Genomic DNA, 14,847 nt, shown 5'->3' with positions numbered 1-14,847 from the left:
TATTATTCTGCCTACTACACTGACCATTCTGGAAGATCACACCACTGAGAACATTGCCACTGATGGTATTTGAGTTACAAATGTAGCACGCCTCTTTCAGTCTATATAGTTTTCATATGCATAGTGATTCTACATGTAGCTGCAAGCATCCAACTTCATATTTTTGGTGTAGCTGTGCCCATACATTTGTTGAAGTATGTATTATTTTTTAACATGTTATTTTCCCTATAATAAAATGTAGGCATTATCCTGAATTCTTATTTGAAATTATGTGTATAGGTATATTATATTACCTATGGGTTTTTTTCAAGGTTATAAAGCAAAAATTACAAAATATTGTTTATAAAATGGGGGTGTTTATAAACTAGGGTGGGTCTAACAGGATTGAGAATGCAGCAGGTTAGACCACAGCATAGGTCTTGGCGTAAAGAAGATACTCAGTTGAATATGCACCATCCTAGAGGCTTGGGAAATCTTAAACTATTTTAAGTAGAATGACTTTTGTTTTTAAGTATGTAAGGAATAGATGTGATTATTCAAACATTGTTGTCATTCTCCCCATCAAACACATTTAAGAACTCTTCCATTTATAGCGTTCTCCAATGCAGAAAAGCAATAGAATTATTTAGATCAATTTCTGATTTTTGAGAACTAATTAGTTCTTACAGGATAAGGCAGGAGGCTGTTTTGAGACAAATTCATTTCAGTTTTAGAATTACAATTTTCTGTGTATTTCCTATGTTTTTCAAACATAAAATTTTGTGACAATTTAATAATAGCTTTTTGCAGCCTCTTTGAAGTGATTCAAGTTATTTACTAAAATTTATAATTACTCTAAAATAGGCCAGTAAAGTGGTATTTCCTGGCTTTCAGAATTAAGGATGAGAAACAACAGGTCCTAGCTTATTAATTTTCAAGTCATTTTCTTGCCTACTCGACTGTACATCTTTAAAAACAGTAAGTAATAGACAGTGAGGCTCACTCTGAGATGAGAGGAAACTGAGTTGAGGCCCTAAAAGTATCATCTGTTTTTATTTGGAATGCTTTCCTTCACATTAGCTTGATTTGCTTTAGAATGCTAGTGTTCTTGTTACATCACAGTTTGTTTTTCAGTATTGGTCTGTTTTTCTACTTGCTAGCTTTTCAAAAACAACATAATAGGAGGAATGGAGGAGTTTACAAAAATCAATGGTTGTTTTCAACTGATAGAAGTCCATCTCAACAGTGTATTATTTTTATAATTGAAACTTTGTGAAACATATCTTAGGCTCTTGTTTTGGTGGAGAAATCATCTCAAAAGCTGAGTGTAATGACAGTTGTAGTATTTTATGTTAAGCTTGCAATTAGAACTACTTGGAGTGTTTATATGATAGGACATAGTACAAAGTTATGTATTGAAAAGGTAGGCTATTTGCTGGTTCAACTTGATAACCTATTAAACTTCTATATTCTAAAAACGCAAAGTGTATCTTAAAGTTTAACTGTGCAATATATGTTATAAAGGTTCATCTTGTTGTATTTGAATAAATTTGCCAGTTAAAAGGCAGTAAGTTTTACATTTGCTTTTTTAAAAAAAGTATCCAAACATGATATTCAAATCTTTTATAACTTTGCAAGTATGTACTAGACTCCTTATTTAATTGAAACAGTGTACATTTTAAGTAACGGACAACATCTTTTGTGTTATGTTAACAAATTTAGTTATCATGAGGTATTTATTAGATTTATAAAAACACACTAGGAGGCCTTTGGGCATGTGTATAAAAATAAACATTACGGTAAGACCAAATCCATTCGCTCAAGGAAGAAAACAAAAGCAACCAAGGAATCCTACCAAATAAGGAATTCCAGCCTGAAAGGTGTTTCATTTACCATCCTTGGTGATCCAGAAACATAGGATCCATAAACTCGAAGAGGGAAAGAATTTCAAATTTGAGGATTCTCTGTGGAATAGCTCCAAACTTAAGGACACTGTGTGATGAAGTCGCAGTACTGTTGTTGAGAACAAATTGTTATGCTTGACCATCTCCATTAGTTAGGACTTTTGTTTTAAATGTACTTTACAGTAATTTTGATTAGGGGTCTTAGGGCAATCTTTTAAGGGTCTTCAGGAATTTATAGTCACCAGAGATCACTGTAAGAGTAAGGATTTGCTGAAGGTTAGTGAGATTAATGATGAAGTTATGTATTTATATTCTTATGGGGAACATGTCAAGAAAGGAAAGAAAGAGGATAGAACTTTGATTTGATTTTTTATTTAATTAATTAATTAATTTATTTTTGGCTGCGTTGGGTCTTCATTGCTGTGCGCGGGCTTTCCCCAGTCGTGGCGAGCAGGGCCTACTCTTCCTTGTAGTGCGCAGTCTTCTCATTGCGGTGGCCTCTCTTGTTGCAGAGCATGGGCTCTAGGTGCGTGGGCTTCAGTAGTCAGGGCATGTGGGCTCCGTAGTTGTGGCTCATGGTCTCTCGAGTGCAGGCTCAGTAGCTGTGGCACACGGGCTTAGCTGCTCCACGGCATGTGGGATCTTCCCGGACCAGGGTTCGAACCTGTGTCCCCTGCATTGGCAGGTGGATTCCTAACCACTGAGCCACCAGGGAAGCCCCATAACTTTGATTTGATTTTGACTTTCACAAATTTCTGTAAGTACAGTATGTTTTATAAATATGTTTTATTCTTGGAAATAAAAAGTAAATATGTACTTCTCAGCTATGTCATCTAGTTGCCTTTTATGATTTCTAAGTGCTTTGTTTTTTATTCTTCCCCTATTAAAAAAAACCCCAATTACTCAGGATCCAGCCCATTTTCTGAATACATTCAATTTTATTGCTGATTTACAAACCAGTCTCATAGTAGAAACAGGGCTTTCTGAGGTGTTTGAACTGAAAACCATTTGGCAGAACCAGAGAGACAGTCAAAAAGAACAGCAAAGGAAAAGGCATTAACAGGCAGAGTTCAACTAGTGCCTCTGGGAACTGAGTTGAAGTAGCTTGGGGTTTAAGCTAGTAAAAGCTGTGAAAATCCTGATTTTACAGTCTATTGACTACTGTTGAGAAATTAACAACCTGAAGAGGGACCTTGGCCAGCCCAGCTCCTGGGATGCTTCCTGTTCCTTTCCTGTGGTTCCCTGAAGCTCTCCCAGATTCAGGTAGCTGCTGGCTGGCAGCCTCTGTGCAGGTGAGGAGTGGTGCCCATTATGCCCTCACATAGGTGGGAAGATAACAGGGTGGAGGGTTGCCCTGCTACCGTCAGCAGTCTGTTTCTTTAACCTTAGCAAACCTTTTTCAGTGCTGCTTCAAGCAGGAGACTCCACGTTTATCCTCAGTGATGCTCCCTGAATCCATTAACTCTTCCTTATCTCCCACATAGTGAAAGGTGTTTGCTGCACAGTATCTCCCATGGGGGAGCGATTCAGAGAGAGCAGCTCTAGTTTTGTGAGGAAGGTTCCAAAAGGGACACATTAAGCCAATAGAAAGCATTGTCGAGTATTGCAGCCACGGCACACTTCTTAGCTTTCTCCCCATCCGCCGTACCCACCCCACAGCCAATTGTTAGTCTAACATCATTTGCTTTTTGCAGGATCCGCTATAGCTATGGACATCTCCAGTAGCTCTAACCCACCATCCCTGGACCCATTTTTGAGAATTTGCTGGAAAATGCATTTGGCATATGAAATTTTACTTTATAGAGTTTTTAAGAACACATCAGTTATGTCAGTTGGACATTAATAGACACTTATTCCTCTCTCACGCATGCAAGCTCACTCTCAGGATGACATTGAAGTTCTATTTTCTTAGCCAATTTCAATTATATGATACAGAGTTATCAACTATAGTCACCATGTTCTGCATTATATACTCAGATCTTAATTCATCTTATACCTGAAACTTTGTACCCTTTTACCAACCTCTTCCTATTTCCCCCACCCCTCAGTCCCTGACAACCACTCTTCTACTGTCTATTTCTAAGAGTTTGACTTTTTTTTTTTAAGATTCCATGTACAAGCAATTGCATGCAGTATTTTGCTTTGTCTGTCTGGCTTATTTCACTTAGCACAATGCCCTCAAGGTCCAGCAAATGGCAGAACTTCCTTCTTTTCATGGCTGAATAATATTCCTCTGTGTGTGTGTGTGTGTGTGTGTGTGTGTGTGTGTGTGTGTGTGTGTGAATCACAATTTCTTATCCATTCATTCATCAATGGACACTCTTGGCTATTGTGAATAATGCTGTAATGAACATGGGAGTGCAGATATCTCAATATTCTGTTTTGGTTTTCTTTGGATGTATACCCAGAAGTGGGATTACTGGATAATATGGTAGTTCTATTTTTAAGTTTTTGAGGTACCTCCATAATGTTTTCCATAGAGGCGGCACCAATTTACATTCTCACCAACAGTGCACAATGGTTCCCTTTTCTTCACATTCTCACCAACATTTGTCATCTCTTGTTTTTTGTTTTGTTTTTGTTTTTTTTGGATGATAGCCATTCTAACAGGTATGAGGTGATATCTCATTGTGGTTTTAATTTGTATTTCCTTGATGATGAGTGATGTTGAGCACCTTTTCATGTATCTGTTGGCCATTTATATATCTTCTTTGGAAAAATATGTATTCAATTCCTCTGTCCATTTTTTAATCAGATTTTTTTTGCTATTGAGTTATATGAGTTCTTTATATATTTTAGATATTAACCTTTATCAGTTATCTGATTTGAAAATAGCTTTTTCCATTCAGTAGGTTGCCTTTTCATTGTGTTGTTGGTTTCTTTGCTGTGCAGAAACTTTTTCTTTTTAGTCTGATGTTGTCCCTCTTGTTTCTTTTGGCTTTTGTTGCTTTTGCTTTTGGTGTCAAATCCAAAAATTATTGCCAAACCAAGGTGAAGGACCATACCACCTATATTTTCTGCTAGAAGTTTTATGGTTTCATGTCTTAACATTCAAGTCTTTAATCCATTTTGAAGTGATTTTTGTGTAGTGTGTATCTTAGGGTCCAGTTTCATTCTTTTGCATGTGGCTATACAGTTTTCCAAATACCATTTATTGACACCATTACTGAATATATATTCTTGGCTCCTTTGTCATGAACTTGTTCACCGTGTATGTGTGGGTTTATTTCTGGGCTGTCCATTCTATCGATCTATGTGTCTGTTTTTATGGAAATACCATAAAGTTTTGGTTAGTATAGCTTTGTAATATAGTTTGAAATCAGGAAGTGTGATGTTTCCAACTTTGTTCTTCTTTCTCAAGATTGCTGTAGCTATACAGGGTCTTTTATGGTCCATACAAATTTTAGAATTGTTTAATTTATTTCTGTGAAAAATGCCATTGAAATTTTGATAGGGATGGCATTGAATCTGTAGATTTCTTTGGGTAGTATGGACATTTTAACTATATTAATTCTTCAGTCCTTGAGTGTAAATATCTTTCCATTTATCTGTGTCTTCTTCAATTTCTTTCATCAGTGTCTTATAGTTTTCAGTTATGGTGGTTGAACATTTATATATAGTTATTTTAAAATTTATCTCTTTTTTGGTGAGAATATTTAAGTTCTAGTCTCTTTTGTAGACATTAAATATTTGTAACTATTTAATTAGAATATGTTACATTTCATAATCCATTCTCTAAAGAGTAGTGGGAGTGACCTTTTTTAGAATGTAAATCAGATCATGCCATTTCTCTGCTTAGAATCTGTCAATGGCTTTCCATTATACTTAAAATAAGAACCCCTAGTCTTGGCTTATGAGCCCTCCATCAGTGCTTTTCTACCTTGGCTGCCTATTAGAAACACCCAAGGAGCTTTGAAAATTTTCCAGTGTCCAGCCCCCACCATTAGAGAATCTGAAGTAATTGGTTTGAGGTGTGACCCGGACTTCAGGATTTTTATAACAGCTACTCAGTGATTCTAACAGGGAGCCAGGGTTGAGAGATACTGCCCTACCTGATCTGACCCATGCCTGCCTCTCCAGCCATCTCTCTTCCTGATGGACCCTCTGCTGGTTATGTTTCAGCCTCATTGGCTACTTTCAATCCCTTAAATCTGTCTAGCTTCTTTCTGCTTCAGGACTTTTGCACAATATATTGTCTCAGCCTGGATTACTCTTCCCCTGATTTTCACTTGGCCTTTTATCATTTAAATCACCACAGCTTCAGTATACTTAGAGAAAGCATCCTTGACCCATGGAGCCATTTGCTATCACATTACCCGACATTTTCTGTGCAGCACTGACCACTACATGATCGTGATATACATATATATATATATATATATATATATATATATATATATATATATACACGTTTTTTTTTTTTTTTCTGCACTACATGGCTTGCGGGATCTTAGTTCCCTGACCAGGGATTGAACCCATGCTCTCAGCAGTGAAAGCGTGGAGTCCTAACCACTGGACCGCCAGGGAATTCCCATGATATATTTTTTTTTATTTGCATCTCCTCCCTCCCTCCCTTCCTTCTCATCCTCTGTTCCCTTTCCTTTGTCTATTTTTGTTCTCTTCACCCTGGAATGTAAGATCCATGTTTATCTTTTTCAGTGCTGTATCCTCAGCACCTGGATCAGTGACTTGCGTGTAGTAGGCAATCAGTATATGAAGGAATGGATAAATAAATTTTGAAAAATTTACATTATTTTTAAAGGATCAGCTCTGTCAACTTTTCTTTACTAATTTTTATGTTTCAATATTACCTTTACTTTAAATTATAAGACAAGAATTTCTTTTGTCATACAGCATTGTTATTATACTTTTATTAGTGTCCTGAACTGTTAACTTAGATTTATTGTTAGATTTAAATTTTAATGTATTAGGATTTTGTTTCTTCAGTTGATTCAGATTCAGCTATTATTAAATACCCACTAGGTGCCAGACATTATCTCATTTTATTATAAAGATATTTTACTCACTTCACCCATTTATCATAAGTCACAGAATTGTAATTGAAAACCCAGCTTTCCTTATACTGTATCCATTCTTTCAACTGTGCTACTTTCCATGTTGGCTGACTAGAAGGGATTTGAGTGTTGTTAAGTGAGGCCAAATGCTGTAACTGCTCCATGTGTCTTTACTGAATACTGAACAGGTTATTAGCACATACCACAACTTTGATTTTATACTTTGTTACTATTGGGTTGGCCAGAAAGTTTGTTTGTGGTTTTTCCGTAAGATGTTAACGAACAAACAAACTTTTTGGCCAACCCAATAATTATTATAACGCCAATATTATTTAAACTAGAATTGATTGCTACTTTCCCACGTGTTCTCCTAACAGAGTCAAACATTTGTGATAAAATGTAGCAAAGTTTGCAGTACCATTTGAATAAAATGTGGTTCTTCAGTTTGTGTGTCCTGGGATTTTACTCTCTAACATCTCTGCTTTTTGCCTTCCTTTTTGAAACTGTTCTTACCCTCTTTTATATATGTAGTTGTCCGTGAACATTTCTAAACAAGCTTTCATAAAGTTGGTTTACTTGTAAAAAATCATTATCCTTAGGTTGTGATTTTTGTTGCGGACAATAGAATCCATTTTGGCTGTCTAAAACTGAGAGGGATTTATTACAGAGTATTACGTAGCTTACAGAATTTCTGGGAGAGATAGGGCACAGTATTTAGATTTTACCCAGTTAGGAATGACAGAGCCTGGAGAACTTCAGCCATAGCTTTCTAGAAGAGCGAGTTTCCTTGTGTTGGCTGGCACTTCACTCTCACTTCCAGTGTTTTCAGTTCCCAGTTTTGTGTATGTGAGAATGCTTGGTAGAACCTGGGGCGTGTACAGAACTCTAGCTGCAAAGCCATCTAAGAAATGATGTTTTTAGTTTTCTAGCCGCTGTACTACAGCAAGGATAGTAGAAGGGATTTGATTGGGTGTCTTCTTGGAATACATATTACATTATTTGCACTTAACACTGAACTTGACTTTATATTTTATTGAATGACTGTATTAAGATGTCCTTTTGTTGGGTCAGTTGTGACACAGTGGGTTTGACTTCTAGTTAGCTTCAATCAGAAGAATTTTGTTCTATGTTCATGGAATAAATCTTTAGAGTAGATCATCTTGAAATAGATCCCACTGGTTACAGTAAAGAGAGCTATAAATGCATCAAAATCGGCTTCTTCCATTAATAGCAGAGTAACTGAAAACAATCATGGTAGTCTTGTAATGCCATCGTTATATACATAAAGGAAGCATTTATTATATGTGTGACAGGTTAAAAATAGTTGCTTAAAAAAGAACTTTAGGAAGAAGCATGGAAGAGTTTACAAATAATTTTACAGTGTATGTAAAACGAGGGTCCTTTTTGTTTGAGATCAAACGTAAATGACACAGGAATGTTGGCAGCACGCCTTGCATTTTGTTCACTGAGCGTGCTTAGACTATAAATAATGGCTTCATTTCTATTTTGGGACCTAAAAATTATTAACATTCTGTGTTTATGCAATATTTATGCAGTATTCTGACACTAATAGTTATGGACATAATTAATCCCTTATTGTAAAGTTGGTGGCTTGCATCAGCTTGTCTTGGTGTATTCTTTTATTCCCTTAAATCCCAGATTTTCTTAGTATTTTATACTACTGGCAGGATATTTTCTGGTAGCTACTTTTTGCAGTTATTTATCAAACTAATTACTTCTATCCAGGTTTCTCAAGGGAATCTCAGAAAAATTAATGTATACCATTCAAAGGTCCTAAAAACCTTTAAGGAATATAGTTGCTTTAGGGTTCAAATCTATATTCTCTGGTACATTTTGTGCAGTTATGCTTCTTCTCATTTTAATAGGACATTTTTATTTTTAGTAGGGTTTCTCTGTTGCAAATCAAAAGAGCAAAATTCAAAATGACACAGAATCTTAATATACATATATGGATGTTTTCCAGGGATCTGAATGAGGAGGTGAAATGTTTAAGTTTAGACAATGGTGGCTCTAAAGGAACTAGTTTTCATGTCCTGTTATTTTTAAATTTTTTAAGGAAACAGAAAGAGGAAATGGTTCGGCCTCTATGATATCATTAGCGCTATTTTTATTCTCTTAAGTTCAAAGGTTTCAAGGATAAGAAAAATATATGCAAAACTGAGGGCATTCATCTTTCTTGCTTTTTATTAGTGTGCTTTCAAAACGCTCATATGGAATAAGCACATTTCTTCTTAAAATTTTGTCTTTCCATTTGCTTTAGGGATGTGTGTGTAGGCAGGAAGAATAAGGAAATGATATGTATATTTTTAACAATTCCATGTTACAGTATATGTTAAAATAAATAAGGATATTAAAACAACTTCATGGTACTAAAACCCAAAAATTCTATAGACAGAAACATTTGAAAAAGCTGTTACTCCATTTTAAAGATTAGCTTAATATTGAAATCATGTTACTGACCTATTTCAGACTGTTCTGAAAAAATTCTGTTAATTAAGTTTGACTAGGTTCAGTTGTTCTGTGAAAGTTCAGTTTTACTTTGGTGTCCTTGCACTTCCACACAATGGAAAATAACTTTCACATAATTGAAAATAATTTCTTATTATAACTAATATTATGGAAAGTGGGGGCAATTATCTTTTTAAGAAAAAGCTGGAATTTTCATCTTTTCTCCCAATACAGGTTCTTAATTATGAAAACCAACTACTTTTATTAAAGAGGATACTTTTTTTCCCATAGGAGGGTTTTTATTCTAATGCACAGATATATTAGAAATGAAGAATGGCTCTTTTTCACTTGACAGTATACAGAGACTTGATATGATAAAACTGAACTGAGCTAGTCTTTTAATAAATGCCAGGTGTTTTCCATTTTTTACCCCTCTGAAGATTGAAAAAAGGGAAAATATTTCTGGTCTGTAGTTGTGCTTGACATTAATAGCTTTGAATTCTGTTGGTCTATTACTGCTTGTTGTGTAGCAGCAAATAATTATTTCAGTTTACTTCAGTCAGTAATAGGGAGTCTCCAACTGCTAGGTTGGAAAAGGGGAGCCGTACAAACTGGTTGTCTTTCTCGTCATCTTTATTAGTAAATATTTACTTATTTGAATGAGGCAAGCATTGTAGACATTGTGTGAATTAACAAGATATGAATGTACTTTGGAATCATCCATCACTACAAAATGAAGTAGTGCTTTTTTATGTCTTGTGCAGAATGGTGATTCAGGATGTGTTGGTATGAGAGTAAGGAATTTTCTCTGTCAAAATTAAAAAAAAAAAAAAAATGTTACCAGTTGCTAGCCTCAGCTCCTTAGGAGTTCGAACCTCTTATGCCAGAGTCACAATCTTCATCTCCTCTTCTTGGGCCCACGCAAAAGACTCAAGAGCTGAGTTGGGTTAGAAAACCATCTGTTTTCAGTCTGAAGCTTGAGATTTTCCAAATTAACCCCCAATCATTTCTTTAACGATATGGTTTCAGTGGGATACCTTCTTCATGTTACCTCCTTTCTGAATACCAATAGAAATGCTTAAAGGAATTAAGGCCTACTCTTTCCTTTTTTTTTCACCTTTTAATTTATACTACTTTGTTATACATTTTATTAATATATATCTTCCTGCAATCTCATAATTCCTATCAGAATAAGGAAGGAGTATAAATAAATGAGACAAAGTTTCACATTAAGTTAATGTCTCTTTTTTTTTTTTTTTTTTTACATTTCAATTTTTTTCTTTAAAAGGAGTGAGTTGTGTACAGGGGGGTTAAATGCTTTATAGACAAGAAAAAAAAACTGTGCTAGAACCAACTTATTCATCATCATCATCTTCTTCTTCCTCTTCATCCTCTTCATCTTCCTCCTCCTCCTCATCCTCTTCATCTTCCTCATCTTCCTCCTCTTCCTTCTTTTTCTTGCTTTTTTCAGCCTTGACGACTCCCTTTTTTGCTGCATCAGGCTTCCCTTTAGCTCGGTATGCAGCAATATCCTTCTCATACTTTTCCTTCAGCTTAGCGGCCTTCTTCTCATAAGGCTGCTTGTCATCTGCAGCAGTGTTATTCCACATCTCTCCCAGCTTCTTTGCAACATCACCAATGGATAGGCCAGGATGTTCTCCTTTGATTTTTGGACGATACTCAGAACAAAACAAGAAAAAGGCCGAAGGAGGCCTCTTGGGTGCATTGGGATCCTTGAACTTCTTTTTTGTTTCCCCTTTAGGAGGGATATAAGTTTTCATTTCTCTTTAATGTCTCTTTTTTAAAGCAGGGCTTCCCATGTGGGAGTCATTTAAGATATCACCTATGTAATGTTTAATAAAAAATAGGTGGTAAGCCCCACCTTGGATCTACTGAATCCAAATCTTCAGGGTGATAAGGCCTAAGCTTCTATCAATATATTGTCCAGAAGTTCCTCCAGCTGTTTCTGATACATATCTTTGATTTAGAACCACTGTGCTAAAGCATGTTTTCTGTTTGTTTTATGCTCTAGGACAATATGTAATGTAACTCTATACTGACTGTTTTTCTGGAATAATTAATACCAAGAGTTTTCTTTAAATTTACTTGTTTTTATATTAATTTTTAAAAAGATTTATATGTGTATATATATATTTGATTTTTTTCATAATTCAATTATGAAAATGACACAGCAACATTTATTTCTATTTGTCCTATTTTTCTTGCAAGAGTGATCCATTTCCGGTTCTGTAGCATAGCCATGAGTGTGAATAAGCTCATTTTCACCATCAACCATCTCAGTAAACATTGATGATGATGATAGATTTAGTCTTACATGCTCATATAAATTGCATAGAATTTAAAATTCATAGTTGAAAAATTAGATAACATTAATGAGTTAAGCCAAATTTTGATAATGTGTCAAAGTCAGATCTTTAGGGCTATGTTGCTGAGTTTTGTCAATGAAAAAAATGAATCAATAAGGAAGAAACAGAAAATTTTACTCGAGCCAACATGAGGATTATAACCCAGGAGACAGTCTCTTAGAGAGCTCTGAGAACTGTTCCGAAGAGGTAAAGGGAGAGGTCAGTGTGTGTGTGATTTTTTGCCGAAGGGGGTACCTGCAATCAAGCACACATCTCAGTAGAAGGTTGCTGCTAGTCACGAGGAACAGACATCTTAGTTAATAGTTTTAGCGTTTTTCTAAGTATGGGGAAATGCAAGAATCCAGGTTCATAAAAAATTTCTCTTGAAAATATCTAACCACCTGAAGGCCAGTTGTGTCAGTTTCCCCAGAGCACAAAGTGCCTTATCCTGACCTTCACCCTGAATTCCTTTTAGGGTGTATTGTAGGTCAGCGGCTGCAGTGATTACTGACTTGATTCTTGTAGAACTGGATGGTGGGCAACATTCTTTATTTTACAATCCCTTCCCTTTAAGTCTTAATTTTGACCAAGGTTTGGGAGGCATTATGTGACCAGTTTGTCCCATGGCAATAGGAATGCTCATTCTCAGGTCAGGCAAGGATTTTGTTCACAGGTCACTCAATGTGCTATAGCTGGACTAGGCCCTGTTAGCAGTTGCCAAAAGCCTCTGAACCACCTAGCTTGCTAGTCAGTTTTGGTCTAGGAAAAGGTAGTCCTTTTGTTGCTTCTTCCCATTCTAGAGTTACACTATTACAGTCATTGATATATAGAACTATACTGATAGAACTATATATTTGATCAATCATTTCAAGGCACCTAATCATCATTAATTTTATCTGAGGCTCAGTCACACCTTTGGTAATGCAGGAAACAGTAATCTTGTAAAATAGACAGAATATAAGAAACATAGATAGTAACATTAATAAGTATTTAATAAGTTAAATATTTAAGTATTTAAGTTCTTAAACTTCCATTAAGTGCCACCCAGTATATCCCCAGTCATCTGATCAGTCTGTTCTGCACCAATCACTGTCTTTTTTTTTTTTTTATCATCTTTATTGGAGTATAATTGCTTTACAATGGTGTGTTAGTTTCTGCTTTATAACAAAGTGAATCAGTTATACATATACATATGCTCTCATATCTCTTCCCTCTTGCATCTCCCTCCCTCCCACCCTCCCTATCCCACCCCTCTAGGTGGTCACAAAGCACAGAGCTGATCTCCCTGTGCTATGCGGTTGCTTCCCACTAGCTATCTATTTTATGTTTGGTAGTGTATATGTGTCCATGCCACTCTCTCACTTTGTCACAGCTTACCCTTCCCCCTCCCCATATCCTCAAGTCCATTCTCTAGTAGGTATGTGTCTTTATTCCCGTCTTGCCCCTAGGTTCTTCACCAATCACTATCTTTAAGGCAAATGATATATTGGCTTTGTACATGAAGTTCACCAGAGATGTTTGCACATACAAGGCGAGTGGTGGGTCATTGTGACCCGTCACAGGATTGAGAAAGGAATGCTATCTTCTAAGGAGTTACATGGTTGGCCCCAGAAGAAGAAAAATTGATCTCTATGATTAAGTAAGCCTTTCTGGCATTGGGGAGGTCTGGTTAATGCATAAAGCAGATGCAAAATGCACACTAGAGGGGAGGGAGGAGGCCCAAACGGGCAGAGAAAAAATTTATGTTTAAATTTTTCTTGTCTTGCCTTAAAATGTGAATTTTTATTTATTTTATTTTTTAAATTTATTGATTTATTTATATATTTATTTATTTTTGGCTGCTTTGGGTCTTCGTTGCTGCATGTGGGCTTTCTCTAGTTGTGGCAAGCGGGGGCTACTCTTCGTTGCGGTGCGCGGGCTTCTCAATGTGGTGGCTTCTCTTGTTGCAGAGCATGGGCTCTAGGCGCACGGACTTCAGTATCTGCGGCACATGGGCTCAGTAGTTGTGGCTCGCGGGCTCTAGAGCACAGGCTCAGTAGTTGTGGTGCATGGGCTTAGTGGCTCCGAGGCATGTGGGATCTTCCTGGACCAGGACTTGAACCCATGTCCCCTGCATTGGCAGGGGGATTCTTAACCACTGCGCCAACAGGGAAGTCCCTGAATTTTTATTTCATCAGTTTGAATATTATTGTTTCTCAAGTGTCATTATGATTCAATAGAAGCCTATTTATACTTCCTAAGTCAGTACTTTTTTGACAGTGAGAAAATTGAAATGATTAAGACTTACATTTTAATCTTGATTTCAGTACAGATTTGTTGCCACTGTGAATATAAACAAATTCATTCACTTTCCATCTTAAGACTGGAGTTGGGTATCAAAGAATTTACAAAAGCCTTTAAATTTTTGGATAAAATTGTTTAACTTTTGTTTGATATAAGTGTTACAGAATTTATCTGAAGTTGATAACACAAAAGAAACTATTATCTTCAACATTAACACATGTAAGAAAAAATTATTCATATTATATATCACCAAATTTTTTTTATCGTAAGTAGATGTTTATATGCCACTACTATTAATAGCTTGCTTAAACCTGTTACACTGTTTTAGCACTAGTACATTGTGTATGTGCTTTAAAAAATTGCACAACATTGTAAATCAACTGTACTCCAATAAAAATTAATTTTAAAAAATTGCTTGTAAGTGCCGTGCTATTGTTTGTCAATTCCTGTACCTCATCTGATGGCTGTCCTCCTCAGTTTCCTCCATTTTCAAGCCTCTTTAAATGAGTCACTCTGGTGGTTCCTAGCATGGCTTTTCGGGAGAACTCAACTGCAAGAAAATGCACACCATTGATAAGCATCTCCTCCCAGTGAGTCTGTATGGCCTCTAATTCTTAAAAAGGAATCCATATATTTTGGCCCTTTCAGGAGTAAAGCCGATTGAGTTAAATTCCATTAAAGTTGGGTAGAAATTACTGCCATCATCTGTGTAGATACCAAGTGAACATTTTAAAAGAGGGGGAAAATGCTAAATAAAATAGAGAAAAAAAACAAAACAAAACCAAACCCGTACTATATTATGTGGCTGAGTAATAGGAAAAAAATTCAAAT

The 14,847-nt window shown here is 36.0% G+C and overlaps 1 protein-coding gene and 1 pseudogene across 3 annotated transcripts in view; one reads left to right on the top strand and one right to left on the bottom strand.

Annotated features, from left to right (window-relative positions):
- VWA8 (von Willebrand factor A domain containing 8) overlaps positions 1-14,847 on the top strand; it is a 364,979-nt gene that overhangs the window by 95,212 nt on the left and 254,920 nt on the right. The window lies entirely within an intron of this gene.
- Positions 10,665-11,187, bottom strand: LOC103001041 (high mobility group protein B1-like; annotated as a pseudogene).

This window comes from Balaenoptera acutorostrata, chromosome 18 (genome assembly GCF_949987535.1).
Source record: "Balaenoptera acutorostrata chromosome 18, mBalAcu1.1, whole genome shotgun sequence".
Taxonomy (NCBI): domain Eukaryota; kingdom Metazoa; phylum Chordata; class Mammalia; order Artiodactyla; family Balaenopteridae; genus Balaenoptera; species Balaenoptera acutorostrata.
This window is presented reverse-complemented; position numbering and strand designations above follow the sequence as displayed.